The sequence below is a fragment of the Puma concolor genome, chromosome D4 (assembly GCF_028749965.1).
Source record: "Puma concolor isolate L17-30 chromosome D4, mPumCon1.1.hap2, whole genome shotgun sequence".
Classification (NCBI taxonomy): Eukaryota; Metazoa; Chordata; class Mammalia; order Carnivora; family Felidae; genus Puma; species Puma concolor.
The window spans coordinates 29241813-29256353 of NC_141679.1; the positions used below are offsets into that span (position 1 = coordinate 29241813).

The 14541-nt window shown below is 44.5% G+C and overlaps 1 protein-coding gene across 11 annotated transcripts in view; it reads left to right on the top strand.

Moving 5' to 3' along the window:
• AOPEP (aminopeptidase O (putative)) overlaps positions 1 to 14541 on the top strand; it is a 344323-nt gene that overhangs the window by 195419 nt on the left and 134363 nt on the right. The gene's annotated exons all lie outside the window — the stretch shown is intronic.

Genomic DNA, 14541 nt, shown 5'->3' on the forward strand with positions numbered 1-14541 from the left:
TAAATAAATAAATAAATAATAAAAGCCAAAAAAAAAAAAACCAACAACCTTTAGGAAAAACTTGATTCCTAAGTGTTTAGTAATAACAGATGTTTGTGTCAATGGGGCCTTTTGTTTCCCGTCTTCCCAGCAGGAGGCCGCTCCGGTGCCTGGGGAAGATTCTACTCCTAGCTCCTGAGTTTTGTTTTCAGAGTGTGACTTGTAGCACTTACTTGTAGGATTACTTCTTGCACTTTTTCCGTTTTTGCCCCTCTCTGCTTTGCTCATTTCCTTCACTTCTCTAAATAGTTGTTATTCTGAAACCCGAAGACTAGGCCCTAGGAACGCCACGATTGCTATGACAACAGAAGCTTTCATCCTGCTAGAGCCAAGCATGTGGAATCCTCAGTCTGACAGGTGGGAAGGCAGCCATCCAGCAATAGCCCCTCATTTTTGATGACGACCCTGAAGGCCAGTCCGCCTCCCCAGCAGGGCCAGCCTGAAATGGTTCAGTTGTTGTTGTTTTTAAATGAACACCCCCACTCCACAGTGAGTGTCCACTGAGGCTAAGTCTGAGGGAAATGCATGGGGCCCAGCCCGACCCCAGGGAGGCTGGCTGGTGCTTTTGAGCAGCACTGCAGCCTGGGCGTGGCCACTCTTCCCACAGACAAGTCCCCCCAGCTCGCACGCAAACCTCTGCGGTCCGCTGACTCATCCATTGTTTCGGAGAGCCAGAGCCAGAGCCAAAGCCAGAGCCAGGAGCCCCGTGTCCCCCACCCAACACCACTGTTTGTACACCTCTGCACTCAGCCAGTGGGACGGCTATACCTCCCGTGGGACTGATATGGACAGCGTCCCTGATCTCATGGAGCTTCGACTTAGCGGGACTCTGTCATATTCACAGCTAGTTATGCTGAGAAGTGGCACGAAGGGAAGGTGTCTCTAAGGACCATGAAGGCTTGAAGTAGGAAAGGGCCTGACATGCTAGTGCCGGAGGGATGGTGGGGCCAGATGGGCAGAGAGAGGCAGGCAGGAGTCAGGTCAGCAAGCCTTACTCCAAGTGCCTGCAGCAGGGAAGGGTCATGATCTGTCTTGTGTTTTCAGTGCTGCTCTGGCAGTTGGGGGGGGGGGGGGTTACAGGCAGCAGAGGGATGGCAAGGAGAGGGGTTAGAACCCGCAGTTATCCATGCAGGAGATCCTGGGGGTGGGGGGCAGATGCAAGGAATAGACCCATTTGAGACAGGTTTGGGTGGTGGAGCTGCCTGATCTTTGGTCATTGAATGTGGAGAAGAGGGAGATGGGAGTGTCCAGAATGATTCCAGGCTTTTGACTTGAGCAGCTGGGTAGACGGTGAGGCCATTTGGTGAGACAGCCGAGATACCGGAAGGAAAAATAAAAATCCCAGTTTTGTATGTGTTAAGTTTGGGATGCCAAATAGATACTCAATATTGAGAACTCAGTGGGGTCTACAAGTCAGCAGCTCACTGGAGAGATTGGAACATTCAGACTATAAATACTTAAAACTGAGCACATTGAAATCACCAGGGAGAGAGGACGGCAAGGGAAGAGGTTGGAGGAAGGTGGGGAGCCAGCAGAGGAACTCTGGAAATCAGTGTGGAAGGGGGGTGGGGCATCGTAATGAACGTGAGTTGATGAAATGTGCTCCCAATTTATAAGCAGGCCAACCGCACACAGAGAAGTCATCACACACATGAGGAGAGCCTTATCTCTGCACTCCATGGGGCTGTGATCAACCCAGTCTCTGAGGGCCAAGAGCTTTTCCTGTGTGTATAGAGCCAGGAGAAGAAATACACTATATTTAGACCCTTGTGCTGGAAAGCTTATTATGGCATTTGTTTTTGTCTTAGTATTCAGAAATCGTGTTTGCCTAAATTTAGGCAAACCATGAAATGGCTGCATTTGAAAGATTTGTTGCACATCAGTATAGAAACCAGGGCTATCAGATGCGCTTACGGTGGAGATGAGATGTTTCTGAACCTGCCCCGAGTTACATAGTCTAGGTTTAGTTTACTCCCATCCTGTGGAATTCTCCCTTAAATGGGAATGGAGAGCCTAGAAATAACCGAAAGTGAAAAAGAAAAAAAGAATTAGAGTTATGAGAATTTGTTCTCAGGTTTTATTTTGGTTTAATATGCAAAGAAATCGCTTAAGACAAGACCATAATCAAAGACGCTATCTTTCTCCTCCCTCTCTTTCAAGATACCCCATGGTCTTGAAATGATGGACCAACAACAATTTAGAAGTTTGGTTTGTGTCTTGCTATGTTCCTCATTCCTCGGTGTTGACAGACAAAATGGAAACTTTTCTTACTCATCTTTGCAGTAGCTTTCAACATGGTTGACCACTCCCTCCTTCTAAAACCACTTTCTGCACTTGGCTTCTGTGTGTCACACTCTCCCTGATTTCCTTCTACTCCGATGCCAGCCCTTCCCCACCCCTCCTGCTGGCTATTCAACATCTTCACTTAGATGACTCATAGCTCAGAAAGAGAGATTAAGGTGTCCAACATCATACTGCTGATAAAGAGCAGAGCAGAGATTGAAACCTAGGGATGGAAACGACCCTCTTTTCCCTAGTCTCTCTCTCTCTGCTTTCAAGGAACTCGGTATAGCATTTAGTTGCATTTAAAAAAAAAAGACAAAAAACAAAAAACAAACCCTGAAGGTATCTTGAACCATGGAAGGATACGAAGGTTAGGGATAAAAAAATTATCATTAGGGGCGCCTAGGTGGCTGAATTGGTTAAGCATCTGACTGTTGATTTCGGCTCAGGTCATGATCTCACTGTTGGTGAGTTTGAGCCCCGTGTTGGACTCTGCACTGACAGCGTGGAGCCTGCTTGCGATTCTCTCCCTCCCTCCCTCTCTCTCTGCCCTTCCCCTGCATTCTCTCTCTCTTTTTCAAAATAAATTAAAAAAAACTTGAAAGAAAAAAGTATCCTTGGGCCAAGCATCTTTGTCTTTTACACATGAGTGCATGTGTCTGATTATTTCAGTAGCTATAAAAAAAAAAAAAACCTCAACATTGTGTTGATTATAGATATTGGAGTATTAACAAAGTGAGAAGAGAAAAACTAAAATTGTATTTGGCTCTGACGTGCTAATGTTATAACTGTTTCCCAATTGTGTCTTCCATACACCCGGTGTTGAACATGGCTCTCATCGGATATGTCCTGGATTGACTTGGTTGTAAGATTTCATTTGGTTACAACAGTTCCTGTGTTTTCCTTCTCAGCGTTCCTTGGCTGGGGAGCCTGTAATGTGGCGGCAGGCTCTTGCGGCATGACGATTTGCTCATAGTTTCAAAATGCTAGGGGTCACATTACTCACTCCATGTCTTTTCTCATTTGTTAATTATTAAAGATGCTTTTCCCATAGATGAGAGCCCGGCGACTCTCCCTAGACTCCCCCCCCCCCGGCCCCCCCCCCCGCCTCACCTGTCCACTGACCCTGGACAGAACTGTACAAGGCAAAGCTGATCTTACTGCTGTCCTACTCTACCTGGCCGCCACCACTCTGCTCTCCTGTTGTTTCCACCCCCGCCCCACCCTTGACTGTGCAGCAGTCGTGACTCTTGCCAGGGAAGATGCAAAGGGCCTTCTGTAAGACTCCCATGCCTTTGGTCCCTGGGGCGCTGCTGGATTCTGGCATTCTCTCTCTAAAGAGCTTTACCCTGTGAGTGTTAGTATACTCTGACAGGTCTGCGGGACGGAAGAGCTACAGTGGCAGGGTCAGGAGAAATCTCTGTTGGTTTTTATTGTTTGTGATTTATTATCACTTCCCCTCTTTTCTGGATTCATTGTTAAAGTCAAGCTCATGCTGAGAAAAACGTGAAAATATATCATGTTGAGAAGGCGCTGACAGGCCCAGAGTCTGATGTGGCTCTTTCTCCTAGCTGCTGCCTCCACAGACGATATAATTCTAGAGAAACACCAATATCTTTTCCTACTTTCCTCATAAATGTCTCATTCCCTGGTCAAAAAGACATCCCATAATAATGGGGGGAACCCCGCGTATGCAGCTCTCCACAGCCAAGACGAAGTATGCGTGCTGTGCCGTTGGTTCTGTGGGTTTGCGTGACACCTGAACACTGGATGTTCCATTTAAAACAGTAAGACTTTGGGGGCACCTGGGTGGCTCGGTGGGTTAAGCGTCCAACTTTGGCTCAGGTCATGATCAAACGGTTCTCGCGGCTCTCACAGTGAGTTCGACCCCTGCCATCGGGCTCTGTGCTGACAGGTCAGAGCCTGGAGCCTGCTTCAGATTCTGTCTCCCTCTTTCTCTGCTCCTCCCTGCTTGCTCTCTGTCTTCTCTCTCTCTCTCGCTCAAAAATAAGTAAACATTAAAAAAAATAATAAAACAGTAAGACTTTTGAAATCAGTCTATGTGTACACCTCTGGTATGCATGAAGCTTTTGCCTTTAAAGTTTTTCTCAAAATTTTTATTTCTGATCCTTGAAGAACACAGCAGTCTTTTCCCACCCACATGTGGGAACTCAGCCACTCATAGCCACACAAAGCTGCCTCATGGGAAAGCTCCCGTCCTTCCAGAGTCCCTTGTTGCCGTCACGCACCCACCTCCAGCCCAGAGGCTCAGCCTCCGCCGCTCCTCCATCCTGGGGCCAAGACTCCCAGCGTGCCCACCTCAGTCTCCACCAGCCCCACAGCCTGGGAACAAATCTGTTCACTCTTTCCTGGGCAGCTCCTTCCCCATGGCTTCAGTGTTTATTCCAGACCTTTCCTGCTCTCTCTTCTCTTGCCTCCTGTTCCCCAGGGAAAACTGAAGCCATCAGCCATGTTCTCCCTTCAATTCTATAAATGCATCAACATCCATTTCTCCCTGAGCTCTCAGATGCCTGAAGGCAACCTGTCAGTCTTAATACAGTTACAGACAAATTTCTAATTCCAGAGGTAGAAGTGGAAATGCATGTGCATCGACGCAAGTCTAGAACTTGCATATACCTAGGTGAGCTTTAAACCTTCTGCCCATAAGGAAGAAGGGAAGGGGGGGGGGGGGATCCATATATGAAGGGAGAACGAAGTTGCCATCACTTTGGGCCATGGGCTGGGGTCATGAGTCTAGGGAAACTTTTTTCCTAAGGCCATTTTGCCCTTAAGATCACCAGATTCTGTAAATGTATTCCGGCCTTTATATTATTGGAACTCCTCTGCTTTGTTTGATACTATTGATAACTCTTGCCTTCTGGGGATCTCAGTCACCTGGCTTACCTCTTCTGGCTCTTCTTCAGAGTTCTTGTTTCCTCGGGGGCTCCACTCTTAGAGTAGTCTCATCCCTCTGGAGTAGTCTCATCTACACCCCCTGCCTTAGGTGGGATTCCCCAGAAGCAGACCCTGAGACAAGATTCATGGGGAAGAGATTTATTAGGAAGTATTCCCAGGAGGGGAAGTAGAAGTGAGGAGAAGGAAAGGAGGCCAAGCCAGGATCAAGTCAAGTCACATAGGATTGCTGTGGAGGCAGTGCGGGTCAGTCTCAGAGTTGTCCCCACCAGGGTGTGGTTCAGCGTGTGTACATCCCTTTGCCTATCCTCATTGCTTGGACATATGTACATCCCGAGGTACTTCTGTCTCTTGTGTTTACAGGTAGAAGAACCTCAGGCAACCAGAGAGCCACATCTGACAGAGTCATGGAGAGCAGGACAAGAGCTAATGTGCACACAGATAATAAAAAGGCCCCACAGAATGTGAGTGGGGCATGGGCACTGCTGACTATACCTCCTCTCTGTGCTGGAGGCTCACACATCCCCAGGCCAGCCCCACTCTCTCTTAAAGATCACATATGACTGCTTAGCTGCCCACTTGACATCCTCTTTTCCTGCTGGCCTTACAGCCATCTCACACTGGTAACCCTGTCCCATGGGCCCCATCTGCTCACCTCCTATGGTGGTGAGCCCATCAGTGGTGGCTCAGGTTCTCACGTTCATCCCAGGTTGAAAATGGGGGTCTTCCAATTCTCCCTCCTCTCTCCTCCTTGCCCTGGGAGGGTTTAAGTCATCACTATGAACTTCTCTCACAAGTGTTCTCAGTTGGGCCCTTCTCCACTCCTAATACTGCTGTCTCCCTGGTTAGAACTTAACTCACTGGCACCAATCCAACAGCTCCCGAATTGTTCTTTCTGTCTCTAGTCATCAAGTCCGCCTTCCTCACTGCCACCGTGGGGCTTTCCCTGAAACACCTTCTAATTCCGCCACCTCCTTACTTAAAACTCTCCAAAAGCTTCCCTTCACCTCCTGGAAAAACTTCCAAGTTCCTTAATACAGCAGGCACAGCCCTGCACGCCACCACTCCTACCTGTTTTTTACAGTCCCTTCTCTTGCCATTTTTTGCTTCACCCCAGCCCCCTCACTGAGGTCATATAGAACCCTACAGTGTTAGTTTGCCAGAGCTGCCATAACAAAATATCACAGACTGGTATGTGGAAATTTATTTCTTATGCTTCTGGAGGCTAGAAGTCCAAGATCAAAGTGTTAGCAGGTGTGGCTTCTTCTGCAACCTCTCCTCTCTGAGCCCACACATGGTCTTTCCTTTGTGTGCCTGCATTCCTGGTGTCTCTCTGTGTGTCCTAATCTCCTCTCCTTGTAAAGGGTACCAACCAAATGCCTCATTTTAACTTAACTAGCCCTTTAAAGGCCCTGTGTCTAAATTTAGTTGCATTCTGAAGTAGGGCGGGTTAGGGCTTTAACATAAAAATTTTGGAGAAATGTAATGCAGCCCATAACATCTACTGTCTGCCTGTTCTTTCTTAACCTCCTTGCCTTGTTTTCATGTGGTCTCTATTAGAATGTCCTCCCCTTATTGCATGACCCCAAATCATCATGATTCAACACAGATATCACCACATTCCAAAAGTCTCAGGCTCTCTCCTGACAATATAAGCATGTGACCCTCATCTGTACCCCCTAAATGTTCTGGTTGTATCTCCATCCCTCATCTTACTACATTATTTGATAATTAAATTCAGAATGAGCCATGTTATATTGCCAATTATCGACCCTTTTTAACCTACAAACACATTAGTTTCATATGGTCCAACCTAATGCAACTTTCTTCTGAGTCATGAGCCTTGTGAATCCAGGGACTTCTTCACCTCTGTATACCACAGGGTTTGGCACCAAATGGATACTCAATAAATGTTGAAGAAATGAATGTCCTAGACAACAATGATCTCTGTCCCTGAGGTTCTTTCTATATTATTTGCAGCGTTGAAATATTGGTCAGAAGACAGTAGATAGAAAAACCCTAGGCTGTATCCTCAGAGTTCTAAGGACTGGGAGATTACTGTTGGCAGGTTTAGCTAGAAAGGGTGGCTGGGAAGATGTGAGGTTTGAACTGGGATGGAAAGAAAGGCTAACATTGAGACTGGGAAAGAGCTGGAAGGAAGGGAACTCAAGGAGCAAAGCATGGCAGGCATAAACAGTGAATTAATTGTGGAAATGGACATTAAAGTGAGAATGAGCTTCCTGGAAAGGATAGCCATCAGGAACCCCATGAGACTGAAGGGGGCCAGGGAAGGACAGGCTAAGTAATGGAGTTCCTTAGATGCCAGATTCAAAAGTTTGCACGTGACCATCCAGGCATTGGGGAGCTATTTTCAGTTCCAAGAATGACATAATGAAAATGAGAGTTCTGGGAAGATTATCCAGCCTGTGAGATCACACATGATCAGAGAGACAGAGACTAGAAGCCATTTCAGGAACCCACACCTGAATTTAGAAGAGCTTAGGATCCTCTTTCTGGTTGGCCTAGGGCTCTAAGTGGCTCATTTGGGGCTATTCAAAACTGGTTGGAGAGTCCATACAACTTCAGAGAAGGCTTCTAATAATAGGATGTAAAGCTTTCTCTGATTGCAGATAAGGATTGGATTGACCCACTAAAGGAAGTGGTTGAATATGTGGGCTTTGTGAAGTTTGTTATGACTTTAACAGAGTGAAAGGCAATAGTCCCAGCTCCTTATTGGCCAAAGCCTGGTCTGTCCTGCCTCATTTTAGAGAAACAACAGCTGCGAATGAAGGTCTGGACCCTCTCCAGAGCTTGTCAGTCTTCAGGTCTCAACCCTGGAGAGTAGTCTAGGGTTTAGGAAGCCAGAGTGCCTGGATTTGTGTCCTGTTCTGACTCTTCCACTTGCTGAGTGACCTTGACAGAGGTACACAGCATAATAAGCTTTGGTCTCCTCACTCTAACATGGGGATGATAACACAATGGTTTCTACTTTATAGATGAGTAAGAGGGATAATGTGATGAATATGTACAAATCACTTAGAACACATATATTGGGTTGAGTCACAGAGAATTGCCATTTTGGTAGATCTAAAATGGCTCAGTAGTGTCAGTTTCCAATGATTCAACCTACAGTAAACACTCAACACATGTTAGGTACTGTCATCTAGACCCTCTGACACTTGGTCAATATTTACCCAACGAGCGACGGAGGGCACAAGGACACAGCCCTCGCAGTCAGCCCCACTCTCTCTCCTGGTTTGTTCTGGTTTCTGTCTCTTCTCTCACTGCTGCTGTCCTCCTCTGGTGAACACAAAGGCACTCTTCTCCTGTCTCTTTAGCAACTGGAGCCTGGAAACACTACTTTTCCTCTTGATTAACTTGGAATTGGCAAGAATGTTCAAAAAGTTAATTTATAAACTTAAATTTTTTTCATTATTTATTTTTGAGAGAAAGAGACAGAGTGGGGGAGGGGCAGAATCTGAGAATCTGAAGCAGGCTCCAGGCTCTGAGCTGTCAGTGCAGAGCCCAACATGGGGCCTGAACTCGCAAACCACGAGATCACAACCTGAGCTGAAGTCGGATGCTTAACCGACTGAGCCACCCAGGCACCCCGAAAAGTTAATTGTATTAAGAAGTTAAGAGGATTTTTTTTTAATTTTTTTTAATGTTTATTTATTTTTGAGAGAGTCAGAGACAGAATGCGAGTGGGTTGGGGCAGAGAGAGAGGGAGGCACAGAATCTGAAGCAGGCTCCAGGCTCCGAGCTGTCAGCACAGAGCCTGACGCGGGGCTCCAACTCACGAACTGTGAGCTCATGATCTGAGCCGAAGTTGGACACTCAACTGACTGAGCCACCCAGGTGCCCCAAGAAGTTAAGAGGATGTTTAAAGAGGGGGTGGGGGAGCAAGAATGCCTGGTTACCAATGAAAAAGATGGGATTAAAAACAAAAACAAACCCCCCCAAAAAGTTTGAACATTAAACAAAGATGCTTAAACTAATAGCTTGAGGCAAGAATTACCTTGGCAATGCTTCTAAGACAAATGGAATCTTCATACCTTCCTGGAACCTACTTTTGGTCTCATCTGTACATCAGGGCCACACTGATGTCCCCTCTGGTGCTGCTCACTCGCCCTGATCTGTACATCAGGGCCACACTGGTGTCCCCTCTGGTGCTGCTCGCTCGGTACAGTTCCCCTGGCATTCTGTGCAGAATCTGACCACAGCCCTGAGGAGAAAACAATTCTGGCCTCTATGGCTTCAAGCGTTCTTACCTGAGTTCTGACCGCTGGCACTGGCCTGTGCACTTCCTGGGATCTCTACATACATACGTTGGAACTCCTACCCTCCACTCCATCCCTCAAGCCCGGGACCCCCTTCACCCCATTTTTTCTGTCTTGTTCTCTTTTTTTGAGCTGCGCACACTAGCAAGCTAGCTGTAGAGACGGTTTCTACCCTTTCGTGACAGGATGGTGCTGTACCTGTGCCAGCATTTTCTGAAAAACCTTAAGGCTCTCAGCTAGCCAGAAACAGACTCTGCCCTTTCCTGTCTCAAAGGCCAGCTCCCTCCCCCTGAGCTGCCCACTCAGTTCCTGTTTCCTGTTGGAGGGACACCCTCAGTTCACACTTCTTTTACCCGGCAAAGATGATAGACATGTCCTGAATATTTGAACTCAAATAGCACTCCCTGTTCATTTTTCTGAACCATTCCCTGGTTACTCATCACTCAGGTATTTCTAAGGGAGGGATAGAATTCTCCTTGATAGGCCCCTAATTACATATTTACTGTACATCGTGTTTCATTTTTACAATTACATTTAGTAGGGTTTTTTAAATATAGAAAAACTTAAAGAAGAAATAAAGTAGTTCATAATCACTGCTTAGTTAACCATGGTGTGGGGGTGGGTTTGTTTTGTTTTGTTTTTGTAATAAAAGTACTAAGAGGAAAACCCAGACAGTTTAGAAAGGTGTTAATTCCATCCCCACCATTGCAGTCTTCATTCACCCTAAGATAATCTCTGCTAGCATTTTCTTGTGAATCCTTCCAAAAATAAATTTTGTAAGTATACACGCATACTTCTGTATTGCTCCCCCGTGTGCGACTGATTCATTATAACACTATTTGCCTGTGAAATATTTTCCTAAAACATAATACTAGTCCTGTATAATAATAATTCATGTATATAAACCAATCTATAATAATTCACTCTTATTTTGCCTCTGAGGATATCTCACACACTCAGCCAATCCTAGCATGATGTACACTACATTCATGGCTAGTGAGTGTTAGTTGCCCGCTCAGAAAAACTCTCATCCTCCCTGTACACTTCCCCCCAACACCATCATTTAGTTTGTGTTTTGGCCAATAGTTTTGACCAAGAACGGCTGACAAACAATACAGGTATTTGACTGGACTGCTGCAAGGACACATCAAAAGAATCTTCTACGTGTTAAGTTTTATAAGGGCTTCTTCCTCTTTCAAGTCAGTGGTGGAGGAGATAAAGAATAAAAAAGAGGGATTATATTTGTGTTCAAGATTGCACTGGAGGTTCTAGCCAAGGCAGTTAGGTAAAAAAGTGAAATAGAAGGCATCCAGATTGGAAGGGAAGAAATAAAACTATCTCTTTTTGCAGGCAAAATTATTTTATATATAGGAAATCCTAAGGAATTTCCTCTCCAAAAAACTGGCAGAACTAATAAACAAATTCAATAAGGTTGCGGGATACAAGATCAATGTACACAAGTCCATTGTGTTTCTATACACTAGCTATAAATGATCTGAAAATGAAATTAAGAAAACATTCATTTGCAATAACATCAAAAATAATGAAACAGTAATAAATTTAACAAAAGAAGTGCAATACAGTGGAAACTACAAAACATTGTTGAAGGAAACTGAAGAATGAAGTAAATGGAAAAACATCTTGTCTTCATGAATTGGAAGACTTAAGATTGTTAAAATGGCAATGCTCAGTGTCAAAATTCCAGCTGCCTTTTTTTTTTTTTTTTTCCAGAAATGGACAAGCTGATCCTAAAGTTCATACGGAAATTCAAGGGACCCAGAATAACAAAAATGATCTTGATAAAGATTGAGGACTCATACTTCTCAATTTCAGTACTTACCACAAAGCTACAGTAATCAACACAGTGTGATACTGGCATAAGGACAGACATACAGACCAATGGAATAAAATTGAGAGTCTGGAAACAAACTGTTCTTTCTGTTTATGATCAGCTGGTTTTTGACAAGGGTGCCAAGACCATTCAATGGGAGAAAGAATAGTCTTTTCAACAGATGGCCATGGGGTAACTGGATAGCCACATGCACAAAATGAAGTTAGACCCTCTGCTTCATACCACATACAAAAATTAACTCAACATGGATCAAACCCCTAAATGTAAGAGCTAAAAACATAGGTATAGATCTTCATGGCCTTGGATTAAGCAACTGTTTCTTAAACTAAAGAACAAGTGACCAAAGGGGAAAAAAATCAATAAATTGGACTTCATAAAAATTAAAAACTTTTGTGTTTCAAAGGACTCCATCAAGAAACTAAAAAGACAACCCACAGAATGGGAGAAAATATTTGTGAATCATATATGAGGGACTAGTATTCAGGATATATAAAGAACTCCTATAACTCTTATAACTCAAAAGACAACTCAAATTAAAAATGGGCAAAAGGGGGCACCTGGGTGGCTCAGTCAGTTGAGCATCTGACTCTTGATTTTGCCTCAGGTCATGATCCCAGGGTCATGGGATCAAGCCCCGTGTCAGGCTCCATGCTGAGTGTGGAGTCTGCTTGGGATTCTCCCTCTCTTTCCTTCTGCCCCTCTCCCCCTTTCATGTGCTCTCTCTCTCTCTCTCTCTCTCTCTCTCTCTCTCTCAAATGATTTTTTTAATGGACAAAGGATTTAAATAGACAGTTCTCCAAAGAAGATATACAAATGGCTAATAAGCACATAAAAAAATGTGACATTATTAGCCATCAGGGAAGTGCAAATCGAAACTTCAGTGAGGTATCACTTCATACCTACTAGGACAGCTATCCTGAAAAGTCAGATAGGAACAAGTGCCACAGAGGATTTGGAGAAATTAGAACCCTTGTACATTGTTGGTGGGATTGTGAATTGGTGCAGCTCCTTTAGAAAGCAGTCTAGTAGATCCTCAGAATGTAGCACATAGGGTTCTCATACAACCCTGCAACTCTACTCCTAAGTATTTACCCAAGAAAAGTGAAAACAAAAGTCCAGCCAAAAACGTGTACACAAATGTTCATAGAAACATTGTCCTTAATAGCAAAAGTAGGAACAACCCTAATGTCCATCAGCAGATGAATGGATAAATAAAGTGTGTTATATTTGTGCAATGGAATATCATTCAACCATAGAAAGGAATGAAGTACTGTTATGTGCTACAAAAATAGATGACTCTTGAAAACATTATGTTAAGTGAAAGAAGCCAGTCACAAAAGGCCATGTGCTGTATGATTTCATTTATTGGAAATAGTTGGAATAGGCAAGTGGATAGAGACAAGAAGTAAATTAATGGTTGTCAGGGACTGGAGTGAAGGGAAAAATGGAAAACCACTGCTAGTGGGTGTGGGATCTTTTTTGGGGGTGATGAAAATATTCTGCAATTAGGTACTGGTGATGGTTACACAACCTTATGAATATACTAAAACCAGTGAATTATACTTGTTTTTAGTTTTTTTTTTTTTTAATGTTTAATTTTGAGAGAGAACACAAGTGGGGGACGGGCAGAGAGAGGGGGCAGAGGATCTGAAGCGGACTCTGTGCTGACAGCAGCAAGCCCGATGTGGGGCTCGAACTCACAAACCATGAGATCATGACCTGAGCCCAAGTTGGCCACTTAACTGTACTGAGCCACCCAAATGCCCCTGAACTTTTTTTAAATGGTGAATTTTATGATACGTGAATTATATCTCAATTTTTTTTAAAGAGAGGGATTGATGGAAATCATTGCATATTTTATAACATTTCATAACATCATTTCAGCCTTAGCAGGGTTGACCAGCAGTGTCTGAAGGAGAGATGGAAGATGAAGTTATGGCAGAAGGCAACTGATTTCCTCAGGGCATTGGATGAGCCCCAAGGAGCCATATCTAGCACTGGATGCCTGGAAGATATCTCCATGGGGTTTGTGGTATAACAACCCCACCTAGAGATGAGTCACTTCCAAGAAAGCATCCCTCAAGTACAAGTATATACACATGAGTGAGTGTGTGTGTCAATTTGTTTCCACCACATACCGTCCCTTCCATTGTTCTCTTAATAACCTGAGGTGCCTGGGTGGCTCAGTTGGTTGAGCATCCAACTCGATTTCAGCTTAGGTCATGATCCCAGGGTCATGGGATCAAGCCCTGCATAGGGCTCCATGCTGAGTGTGGAGCCCGCTTAAGATTCCCTCTCTCTCTCTCTCTCTCTCTCTCTCTCTCTCTCTCTGTCTCTCTCTCTCTGTGTGTGTGTGTGTGTGTGTGTGTGTGTGTGTCTTCCTCTCTCCCTCCCTCTGCCCCTCTCCCCTGCTCACACACTCTCTCAAATTAATAACCACAATAAAAACTAAAAAAATAATAATAATATAGTCCTGACTCTAGTTCTATTATCAACACACGTAGGTTTTGTTTTTGTTTTTTTTTTAACTACTGCAGAATATTCCAGGATATGAGTGTCCCACAACCAACTAACCACTTGTCAACCACTGGACATTTTGGTGATTTCTAGCTTTCTGCTTTTCCAAACAATACTGTGGTGAATGGTCTTATTGTTAATGCACAGCATGTTAAATATAAGACCTAAATAGTACTCAGTTGCCCGCAAGGCTGAGAAGAGAGCTCTTCTCCCAACTACTCATCTTGTTTTACATCCTGGTGCATACTGGGCTTCAAACCCAGGCAAGCCCTCCACCCCCCTGTGGCTACCAGTCCTCAGCTCTGTGCCATTCTCCACCAAGGAGGGAAAGTCCTTCTCCAGCTCCCACAGACCATCTGCTCCTCTTTGAGTCATAAGATGAGACGAATCTTCCCACCATCTCAGCACACAGCAGCACACATGCTGTTGGTGTTCAAAAAGTGCTTCCAGCCCCCCTTACAAAATGAAGCCAGTGTTTGTCTCATTTGTCTCTTTCTGGGATAGTGTCATGGGTTTTTTTTTTTTTTTTTTTTTTTGATGCAGTACAAAAAAGTTTTCCCTTATTACCTTTTCTCCTGAAATCACCTCCTGTAATTTCCAAGTTCTCTGTATTCCTATGTTCTGAATGTGTATAGCTGATGGACAGCTTGCTTTTCG